This window comes from Epargyreus clarus, unplaced genomic scaffold (assembly GCF_041222505.1).
Source record: "Epargyreus clarus isolate Ecla_fem2 unplaced genomic scaffold, WU_Ecla_fem_2.2 ptg000023l, whole genome shotgun sequence".
Classification (NCBI taxonomy): domain Eukaryota; kingdom Metazoa; phylum Arthropoda; class Insecta; order Lepidoptera; family Hesperiidae; genus Epargyreus; species Epargyreus clarus.
Window position 1 is genome coordinate 5,628,477 of NW_027332230.1, and position 12,720 is coordinate 5,641,196.

At 35.3% G+C, this 12,720-nt stretch overlaps 1 protein-coding gene across 3 annotated transcripts in view; it reads left to right on the forward strand.

The window, feature by feature from the left end:
* Positions 1 to 12,720, forward strand: part of LOC140751989 (uncharacterized) — a 190,834-nt gene that overhangs the window by 62,069 nt on the left and 116,045 nt on the right. The window lies entirely within an intron of this gene.

The following is a 12,720-nucleotide window of genomic DNA, read 5'->3' on the forward strand; positions in this document are numbered from 1 at the left end:
CATACATTTATTTTACGCAGTCGCTAGCGAGTAATACTTTTGTAAACTCATGGTAGTCCTACAGGGTTGGTGATTTCTCTGTTGTGTAATTAGCAATATGAAATATTAATGTGTCAGATGTGAAGTGTTATAAACATTAGACTTTTTATTTAAGTTTTGGATAAAAGTTAGCATGCAAATTGTCATGATTACCTATTTTTCAAATTTCTTTAAAAAGTTCACAAAAGTGATTGAAGCTTACCATAGCTTAGAGTTTGTATCTATACCTGGCCGGCATGGTACAGTGTACCATCTTAACCCTTCTTAGTGGGAGGGACCCGTGCCCAGAAGTGGGATAGTAATAAGTCAGCGATTTACGAAACATCGTAGCAAAACATAAGAACATATTCCACTAAATATTTGTATGTTCAAAAGTATTTAAAGTTGCAATATAATTTTACAATGATATGATAACAAATTAAGAAAATAATATTTTATGATTATGATGTCATTCACGGCAACTACAATAGAATATAAACTTTATTAATGTCACGTAAAAAATACAATACAAGCATAATTAAGTGTGTTCTCACACGATATAAAAAGCTTAATTAAGTAAGACGGTAATTAAAAAAGATACTAGAGAATTAGTATAAAAACAAAATCGTGACTGCTTAAAAATTACCTGTATTACTCCTACAATTTAGACGAATCCAACGACACTTCATATGTTAAATCCATAGATTAGTAAAGATACTTCGCCGCCTTGAAATTGAATAAAGCCACAGGCGGCTTATTAGTAAGTTCTTTTTTTGAATTCTTGACAAATAAAAACATTTTTAGAGAAAATTTACGAATAAATGACTAATACTGCGTAATTTACACAATAAATAAATAATTATTTCAAATATTTTAGGGACATTTTAGCACGGAGACGTGGCAAAACTTTTTTACGCAACTATTTCAATTCTCAAAACTGGGTACATATTCTTGTTAGGAGTGAGTAATCTTTACTAATTTATGGTTAAATCCGTCAAGAGACTTGGGCTGTAGGGCTTGGTATAAAATGACACACACATACATACATGCATACACACTAGGGTTTCTGATTTCCCGGCATTTTTTTCTTCCCGATACACGGGAATTCCTGACCACAATTTCCTGAGATCCCGGGATCCTGGCCCCTTTGCCCGTCCCGATTTATCGTGGATTGCCCGGGAATTCTCGTATACGAAATATGCGACCAGAAATCCTCACAAAACACACTAAAAAAACACCCCCACAGTCATGTAAAAATACAAACAGAATTCGCCCCATGTACATTACTTTGAAATTCTAGCTTGACTTTCCTAATCCTAGTGTCGAGCGGAGGTGATCTGAAGCTACGTCGATATCCGGCACGTACGAGGTGGGCGCCCCAGTTAGATTAACTCGCATGTCTTATTAGGTTTGCCTCCAGCTTCGGAAACTATCGACCCTCCGGCGCCGGCGTCCATCGGAAATCAAACTAATCGATTTTCATTTCGTCGGCAGGAAATTAAATCCTTTGAGAGTCGTTCCCGATAACGGATTTCAACTAAGCACGACACGTGTTCCGATTCGAACGTCGGCGAAAACGTTTAATATCCCCGATCGAAACATTCGCTTTATTAAATTTCAACCCGCTCATCTAAATCGCGATTGGGGGCTTACGTGAAATTGGATTTTATATTTAATCTCTCGCGAAATGTAGGCTGTCGCATAGTTTATAAAAATATTTTACGAATGTTATGAGTACGACTTGAATTGAAATTGTAGATACGTGCTCCATATTCGTCTTGTTGCATTCGTGAGAAATAAACATATTTTGATATAATTTTTACGCCGTAAAGTTTATTAAAATAAAAACTATGTTCATCTCATTGATAAATAGATAAAATAAAATAAGATACAATATTGATGATTACTGATTTGCAAACTTTGTATTCTTTGTAAAAGAAAAATATCTCAGAACGTCATACCTTTTTACAATAGAATGTAATGTTTTATTATTTGAACAAAGCAAATCTCTTTGTAAGAAATAATGATCGGATAAAAACAACATATGAATTAATGACGGGTAACAATGCCTTCAACATGCCCGACTCATCTTTTGTTCGTATCCAACAGAATAAATCGCGAATTCTTGGCACCGAAAATAGTACATTACTTACTGAGGTAAACGGCTTCTTAGAATGTTATTCGCACAAATAAGTTTCGCAAGAGATAGAGCATCGTCCGGGAAAGCAAATTCACGAGCAAATAACAGTCTCGAAGATAAAAAAAAGCTAACCATACATCAAAAAGACGCGATGTTTTCGCGGAGCTGTGTGCGTTGTCTTTCTGTAAACAGGCCATGTTGTATTAGGTTACGTCAGCACTAACAGACGCATTCGTATTAATGTTGTTTACAAAAGTAATGCGATCCCGGCGACGGAGCGGCGCTATGACAGGAACGTAGCGGGAACATTTCGATTTGTCCACGGACACAAGGCGCGCTCCCCCGGGAAATTAAGAAACGAGATACTGCCGCTGACCACGTCTTCTGTACCTATGTCGCTGCGTCCATATAAAATATTTCGAATAACCCACACGAGTCTAATAATAACTGGCAATTTCCTAGTAGTCGATATTCGACGATAAACATTGTATAAAATTTGAGGACTTTTTATTATGGATAACACTAAAGCTCATCAATAATTATCGAAGAAAATGTATCGATTGATGAACAAAAAAGAAAAGATACTGAAATTCATGTTAAAGTTGACCTAGTAGTAAAAAATCGACCTTAGCTAATTATAAACTTTTAACTTTTTTTCTTTTTTTATCGCGAGGAAAGATCGTCAATAAGTAATACTTGTCTAAATCTGTTATTATCTAGACGCACGGCAGTACATCCACCGAATTCCGGGAACGCGCGCAACATAGATTAGTAAAGATTACTCACTCCTAACAAGAAAATGTGCCCAGTTTTGAGAATTGAAACAGTTGCGTAAAAAAATTTTGCCACGTCTCCGTGCTAAAATGTCCCTAAAATCTTTGAAATTATTATTATAAATTATTTAATTATCATGAAAATTACGCAGTATTAGTTATTTATTCGTAAATTTTCTCTAAAAATGTTTTTATTTGTCAAGAATTCAAAAAAAGAACTTACTATAATAAGCCATTTGCAGCTTCATTTAATTTCAAGGCGGCGAAGTATCTTTACTAATCTATGGCGCGCAATATAAAGTTTAACAATCGTCACATTATTCGACTTGCAAAATCGTAAAATAACGACGTTCAATATTATCACAATGCGATAATCAATTTATCAATAATCTTATTTCTTCATGTGTATAACATAAAGCTAGCCAGATCGAAGATAATTAGTCACACTAATAAATCATAAATTGTAATCTAGATACCTACTCTGCATATTGCAGGTTATAGCTCTTGCAAAACTCGGAAAAGCATAGTACCGATAAATGCTTTCAAGCTATTCAATTCAGATCAACTTGTAGATTCCTTGGCAATAAAATTAAGTTTATAGGGAACATTAATCGAAGCATGGGTCTGACAGTTCAAAGGCTTAAAAGTTATAACCGTCAAATATAATACGCGGACTATATAAGTAATAGGATAATTTCATGTACCTACAATTTACATACCATCATCCGTAAACCTGCAAATGTGACAGACAACTTTGTTAAAATGTCTGAGATTTTAGACAACATAGTTATTTATATCAAAATAAAAATGGACATATCTCTCTTTCTATCTAATCATATCCTCTAATCATATACATAAACAAATCAAATCAAATCAATTTTTATTCAAAATAGGTTCTTTACTTACTTAGAGCACTTTTTGAATGTCAATACAACTACCACCACTTCACAAGGTGTTTCGTTATGGAGAAACGTCTAAAACTATCAATTTAATTTTCATTTACATTTTGACAGTCGATTTTACAGAAAGTAACACATACTATTCGATACTTAAAATTGAATATACCATAATATAACTTTTTTTAACAGATCAATAAACCACCTTCGGTATTTCCTTATTTAAAGTCACAATGACGCTGTAAGCTCTGCTGATCGAATCTCAAAACGTTTGTGTTAGTCAAGAGTCTACATTGCGGTGGGAATTAATAGGAAATTTCCAAGATGCACGTCACATTTACCAATATTAGGAATGTTCTAAATTTCTTATACATATTCACAAAGTTATATGCAATAACAACGGTAATATTCAATGCTTCTTGTTGCATAGTTGTATAGGAATTAAATTCCTATTATTTATTATTTGAAAAATTAGCTTAAAAATTGGCTTATATGAAAAAAATGACGTATTAGGTACGAGTATAATGTAATTATATTTTTTTGAAAATAGTTTTTTATGAAATTATTTAGGTATTTTATCCAGAAATATAAATTTTATTACTCAGTTTAATTTAATGTCCTTTCGTTATCCCTTGCGGAAAAAAACATATTAGTTTCATTAAAGTGATTTGAAAAGTTTAATTACAACATTTCATTATATATTTTTATTATTTCACTATTTAGTCATATGACTTACTGATCCTGTTTTTAAATCGTTACCAAAAGATTAAATTATAAATTTGGAGGTCGTGAAATACGTAACAAAAGTGTTTCCGTAATTGAAAATTGTCCAAAATACGTCACGAGTTACCCTTGCAAACATTAAATGAATCTCGTTTGCTACAAAGCCGCCTAAAATCAAAGGATTAAAAACATTTAAGGGTATTAAAGGCTTTGGACAAACATGGAGAAGAGCGGGCATGTCACCTGGGGTTTTGTTTTTTGGAATCCATTTTTTCCTGTGGATTTGTTGTTATATAAGTCTAATTCGACCAAGTAATTTGAAACATTTCCAGTTTGAGTATCTTTTTTATATATTTCGCTTAATAGTTTGAACCCGTGTAAATTTAGTTTTATCGGCTGAATTTTTTTCGGGACCTACAAATTACACGTATAAAGTTTAAAAACTTTTAGATTTATGACAGCATATTTAGGGTCGCAGCATAAAATTAAAAAGCCGTGCACGAAGCAGAGCAGCGAGCGCCAACTCATATAAAATATGAATGATAGCCAAAACTAACTTCCCTAATATCGTGTTCCACCGATAATATATTCGAATTGTTCTTCATGCATGTGCGGTCATTTTTATATCAACAAATGAAATGTGATGGCGGCGAGTCAGGCGCTAGGAACTTCGAACGTTTATCATTTTTATTGCGCCCGCAAACAGCATACCAAACGATACCACTGTTCTGAGACGGTACTTAGAGACGAACGGCTGTGGTTCCGGAGATATACGATGTTGTAGATAAAAAGTTGAAATGCCAATGAAATAATGGCAGCGCTCCAAGACGCTGTAAATAAAGCCCAACGTTCTTACATTTGTAATACTTTCTGGCACTAAAATTCTGCAAATAATTAATATTCTTATGTACCGGCAGATTTATATATGAGATTTATATATGGTCTTAGTCCTCAAGAGTATAACGTATATGAGATCAGGTACAGGTAGAACACCTGTTTTACGTGGTGTTGGTTACAGAAGTGGCTCATATAAATAACCCTTTCAAAAATTAGAACGACATTTTAAACATTATTATTATATTTATAATGTCAATTTGTACTTGGTTATGTAATCATTTAGTCCTTACAATTCTATTTCTGAGCACAAAATAAGTACCACTTAGAATGTTAAAGGTTAAGGACAAGAAGGACATAGTTCACTACGAAGCCAAGTGCAGGTTTATTACTCTCTGTAATACTGCGTAATACTTAGTATCCGTGCCTGTCAATAACCGTTAAATTTACTACAAACAAGTACATTAAATGAATACTGAGAAAACTATATACTTTACAAATTATTTATACAAATATCAAGAAATAATATAAAAATTAAAACACAATCTTCAAAAATCATCAGATTTGGACAAGGTACCGATGCTGGCAGCAATTCCTTTTTGAATTCCAATTCTTTAAGCAAATCGCCTGCACGCTCTTAGCTATAAATCGTATAAATATAATTCATTATTTATAGTAATAGTATACAGAGGAAAACTTTGTTTTTTTTCAAATCAAATCAAATATAATTTATTGTGTTGTTTGTTTAATGAATAGGCTCAAAAACTACTGGACCGATTTTAAAACTTCTTTCACCATTCCAAAGCTACATTATCCACGAGTAACATAGTCTATATTTTATATGAAATATATTTGATAAATAGATTTTGAGGCGGTACAAAGTTTGCCGGGTCAGCTAGTAAGTAATACATTTGTGGCCATATTTAGACCAAAATGTGTACCATTGGTGTAACCAGTTCACGCGAAATTTAATTCATGTTTTCCCAGACGACTCGCTTTGTACGTGTTAAAGGGGGACGAAACGTTCCATATTTTAAGTAGGTAAGTACATGATTAGGAGCGAAACAACAAAATTGTTCCAACGTTTTCATAGCTTAAAGGCCTCTTTGCGTCACGTCATTATAATAGCTGAGCTTTTATGGTTGTTGTAGGGATGGCGATTCTTTCTGAAAAAGTAGATTCTTGAACTGATTCGAAGCGATGTGTAATAAATCGATTCCCAAACAAATCGAGGCTCAAAGAATCGATCTTCGATCGTTTCAGCTAAGGACGAAGATAGCGAAATAAAAAAGGTCATCAGGAGCAAAGCAGCACTGAACTACATATTCGTCAGCAAAAAATGACTAAAACGTATTCAACCCATTTCGAAAAGATCGACTTTCGATTTTCTAGGAAAGATCGACTCACTGAATCGATCCATTACTGGATATCGATTAAAATAATCGATTTTTTGGTACAAAAGATCGATTCGATTAATCGATCTCAGATCGCCATCCCTAGGTCGGTGGAAGTTTTTCAACGCTGCTACCGAAGTTGGTGTTTAAAGCTGACGGTTTTTGTTCTTTTAATATACTCAAGCGCTTTATAGTGCGGCTTCGCGGAAAAACTGATGTTTCGCCAGTCCCCCGTCTCTGAGCGTACTACATATTTTATGAAGAAATTCTAGGTACCCGTAATTATAACGCAACGTGTATAAAATGAAATTAATGTTCTTTTTATTTCTATTTACGTTGACGCGTTAAATGACGAATATTACCCTGGAGATGTTACAATTATTTGTTGTATTAATGTGCTCTGAATAATAAAATCTAAATAAATTTTAATTAATGTTAATTAAGACAGATTTTACGCAAAGTGCTAATAACGAACTAATTTTACGAATCAAGCGTAAGAGATAAATAGAAATACACATAAAAGATTCTCAAACTTTTAATCGACATAAACTTCACTTGTAATCTAGCTTTTAAAATGCAATTATGATGTTATCAAGAAAATAATAAACAAAATTGCTTCTACGTTACCAAAGAGAGGTATTTACTAGCTAATTATGCGAGTAATGTTTGCGAGATGTGCAGTTTTGCCCGCAAGTGGAGTGTGACAGCGAAGAGAGATTATCCAATTAACGCTTCGTTTCAGTGAGATTAGTTCACTGGCAGCTATTAAAGGTAATTACGTTATTGCGAACTATCAATAAGACAGAAGACAATAGATAAGAATTTACAAAAGATTTCTGCCATAACGTGTCGTTAGACATTGCGTTATGGCCCAGTGATGTAACACACACTTGACATAATCCTGAGGTTACAAAAAGTACAAATTTGCACAATGCACCTCCTAATGGGGCTACCGCAATAAGGTTACGATGTAATAGAAGGACACGTGGTTTGGGCACGGCTTTTTGGACGTATAAAGTCGTCTTAAGTCGTAACAAAGTCGTGTACAAATGACGACTCATCATGTTGTGTGGTGAAGTAAAGGTAGGCGTCCACATGCTCGCATTTTTTACTTTGTAGTATGCACTGTATCCACAGCAAACAAATTGACATTGCGGCGGCTATTTTCCTTTTAAAATACGTCAATAGCTCGTGTATTTTCGTGGTGAGGTAACATACACATGGTACAGTGCCACGGTTACTAATCGGCAATTCGTATGACGTCATCGAAAAGCATCGAAATAGTTGCCTCCGTGAATTTGAGCCGATATCGACATGGCTACACGCTTCCGTTCACATTTCTTCGAACCTGAACAAACATCTATGACATCCGTTTGTAAGATCCATCCAATGCTCACGAGTCACGACACGATATCGTAGGTATAGATCTGTTTTAAGGGTTTATTTACATGTACAGATAATAATCTTGTACGACGCGTGCCGTAGAAGAAAAAGTATTATTCTATGCAATACGTGTTGACATATTTATATCTACCATACCACAGCCGTGCCTGTCAAAATAAGTTAGATATAGACATTGATTGTATCTGCTACGGCCCGTGTCCATCACGTTAACTGACTGAAGATATAAACGGGTCCTAAACCATAACAAAGTCGTGAACAAATGACAACTCATTATGTTACACCGTCGCGAAGTGTAGACACCAAACAAAACACAAGACACTTTCACCGAATGTACCGACACACGCATTATAAAATTCAAAAAGTAAAAGTGTCACTTACGAACGGCGTTTCTAAATCGCATAATTTTATGAGCGGAACAAATAAGTCTATTAAGACCGCTCCACATTTTCGCGAGAATCTCGCAAGAACGCGAGAAACACCCGTATCGTATAGGCTCCACATCCTCGTTTCTCGTGCTTTTCTCGCGTTCTTGCGAGGTTCTCGCGAGAATGGGGAGCGGGCTTTACACAAATATGTATCGTTTGAAATAAAGTCCAAGGTTTTGTACACGTTGGGTCATAGCATTTCTTTTGCTACAAGTACGCAACATTAGCAACATAAAAGATAATATGTAAATCGTAAAACACAATTACGAGAAACGAAATACATTATTATAATGTCATAATATTTTAGAATGATGAATTTACAATAGGTAGTGTGTAAATGAATCTAGTTCGATAAACTTGTTGGCTTTGAGTGTAATTGAAATTTCGTAACATTTGACATGATAAATCACTGTGTAATAGAGAACCTATTAGTTTTAATTACCCATTAAGTGTACGAATATAATTATAATAATTTCACTGCATTAATATTTTATCTCACTGTCACTATGTTCAGTATATAAACGTGATACATAAAGTGCAGTACTCTCTAGTCTGTCATTATGTATTTTATGTCACAATTACGACCTGTAAGTGTATAATTTTGGCGTCTGGCAGCGGCAAATTTGGACTAATTGGTGTACTTGACTTGTTATGTCTAGCCTTTGAAAAATAGAAAATTCAACCTTCACGGTTTGAGCTCAGGCTTAAATCTGGTAACTTTACTACTTAGCAGCCATTAAGCTGGTTGCGTACAAAAAACTAAGCTATGGAGAAGCTAAGCTAAACCAGCAATAAATAAGCTGATTGTGAATACATAAACAAATATTCGGAAGCCAACTCACTGGAGGGTGAATTATTAATTAATTATCACCTTCCTACTGTAAAGGAAACAGTTTGCTAATTTGGACTTGGCCAGCAAGGTGAACTATGGCCTAAACCTCTCTTACTCTGAGAGGAGCCCTGTGTCCAATCGAGGAACACTAATGGATTGAGGACGACATTCCATTTTTTTACAAAGCTTCCCACGAGTGTGAAAGGATGCCTTAGCTATCAGATAACCTAAAAATATACTTTTCCGGGGTATTCCAGCAATTACAGATTTCCATCAGCAGCAGAAACCTTTTACCATCAGAGGAACTGCATGCTCATTTGCTACTCCTATATTAAAACTCCTATATTAATTGCTAAAAAATAAAGTAGTTTGGCTTAGCTATAGGTCTGTAACCGGCATTACGCTCAGGAAAGGGAAGTGACGTTAAAATAGCAAGTTTCGTTCAAGGTGCCGGATTAGTTGCTCTTATATTACGAAGCATAATCGCATGTAATTATTTTGTTTCGTGCTGTTTAAGTCATGTTATTATGCGCCAACATGCACTTTTTGGAATAACTTTCTGAAGCTAAATATCACAAATCACTGCAATGTAATTCAGCATTTATTAAACTTGATTTTGAACAGCTGGTGAATGAAGCGACGATTTTATTATATTGAGGTAAAAAACGAGCATGGAGGAGATATTTTATATTAAGTGGCTACTGCCGCCCATAGACATCTGCGATCAACCAGATGATTGCCACAGAGGCATTTCTACCACTGAAGACTAAGTTGAAATGTTAATATTATATTATGTATCCCTTACCGCACCCTTCAAAACAGAACATAGCAACGCTGCATACGGCTGTTACTGGGCAGAAATAGGTAACAGGGTACTGCCTCGGGAGATGAACCGCAAAGCCTCAAGAGGTGGTTTAGTAGATTATGCATTTGTGCCAATAGTAGCTAAGATGTTAGCCTATGCAACGGGGTGGGGGTAGTTAATTATTTACCTATAACAATTTGATTGACGACCCGCGTGGCTGAGCGGTCACCATGCCGGTCTGACGCGCAGAGGGTCCCGGGTTCCCCGACCAGACAGATTTCTAAATGATGAATTTAGATTTCTGATTCTGGGTCTGGGCGTTTGTGTATTTGTCTCTGTGTGTGTCCATAGCAACCACGATACAGGGAATCCTAGTGTGGGGCTGTGAGTGTAGAAAGCATTATTTGAAGCGTTATTTGATTGTTCATACGGATTAGTACGACCCAAAGCAGAATTGGACCGCCCAGTAATTATGTTTGAAAATCGCCGTTGAACATTATTTCGCGTTATGCAATATTCACAGACACCAGCTAAACTTTACACGATTGTAACAAAAAGGAGTCTGACCTTTCGCGATTCTTATCTAGAATCATTTGTTAAGGTCGCCTCTAACTGGAAAGGAACTGCAGTGAACTCATGTTTCTGTTAATATTACCGTTGCAATAGCCAAGACATAAAGATAACCTATTATTTGTGGCTACAGAAATAACTTGCAATTTAAACTGACTTGTGACTAACACAAAGGAAAATACCTACAGTCACAAGCAAAACAAATGAAAAAAACAACGGTTTGCAGTCCAGTTGTGCCGGCAGAAGTGAAAACTTTCGACACCTAGCCTGAATAATAAAATATAAGGAATAAAAATAAAACTGATACCCATTGACATATTTTTTCTATGCTGACACAGGATGACATATTGACTTTTGCAGTTTGCTTTGTCGTCCTGCGAATTTTTGATCAGGATCCTGACGCGAGTTTTACATTTTTACCCATCACAAAATGTGCAAACGCCGCTAAAGAACTTTTCACTTAAAAATTGTCTTACTACTTAAATAATTTAGGGACCCTTGCAGACTCGATACTTTTAGAAGCCACCCCAAAAATACATCGCAGTCTTAAAAACGCAAGTCACAACGCCCGACGATATTAAACTATCTATCACTTCTCCGAAAACAACCGGTCATGGCTAGTCGCAAAAATGCACATAGTCACTATAAAGCGCAAAGTCGCCGATACGTGATGCAGCATCGATATATAAGTAGTATACAGAAGTAGCAGACGAGCATGCAGTTCACCTGATTTTAAATAGCTACTGCCCCCCATCTCCCAGAGATTCCCTCCTCAGGTCGGCCACAGATGCGCCGCTCTAAGGAACCTCTGAGGAAGCTGGAATGCCTCGGTAAAGTATGTCTCTTACCACACCTTTCAAACCAGGACACAGCAGCGCTTAACACTGCTGTTAATAGGCAGAAATAGGTGTGGCGGTGGTGCCACCGGAGTTCTACCATCTTTAATATATATTTCTTTTTATTGACGCAATCAATAATACACGCCGTTGCTAAAATTAGCAAGTCTGATAGGGCAGTAAAATATAATAAGTCGATCTCATTTTCAAAGTCATTAAGCAACCTTTTATCTAAAATCGTGTAATAAAGCCTATAAGTGCTTCGTTCCAATAAAACTCGTTTAGCATAAACGTATAAGCGCTCGTTACGAAAAGTTACCCTCTTTGACCTTTCAAACAGCTGAATGTTGAAAAAATCCCTTTCTTACAACATTTGAATAGGGAATATGCACATTTTTATTTTATTATTTTAAACCACTTATCACATCGTTTTAACATAGTAAAAAATATAAACAAATTTATTACTGTTTGAAATATTTTTTTAAAAATTATTTAAAGTATCAATTAAATTTGACACATTTGAACGCCGCCATTTTACGCGCTCTTTGAATGACGTCACGCAGCGTGATTTGTATTAATATTGATGATAACTGTATGCACATAAAGGTATTATTTAAACGTTTTCAGGGTTTCATCGCTATTTACATCATGGGAAAGGCTAAATAACCACTTTATAAATATTTCCTAGAGTTATTGTGCAAAACCAGTACTATAAATACATTATATAGTGTTTTTTTCTTTTGCAAAAGATGCGAAAATACGAAAAATGTGGTGCAAGATTATAGGAAACAGATATAGTATCTCCAAAATCGCATTAACATTTGTATTTACTGTAACAAACAATAATTTTAGGTAAATGATTTTAAAATATTGCATTGATCATCTACTTCGTTAGGTACTTAACGACTTCTACAACAAACACTATCATTTGAAACACACAAAATGCATTATAATCTATTATAATATTATAAAGATAGGTGAAGATAGGTGATAGGTTGAAGGTGGTAGAACCCTTTGTGGTTCGACTCCGGAGGCACCACCGCCACACCTATTCCTACCTAATAACAGCA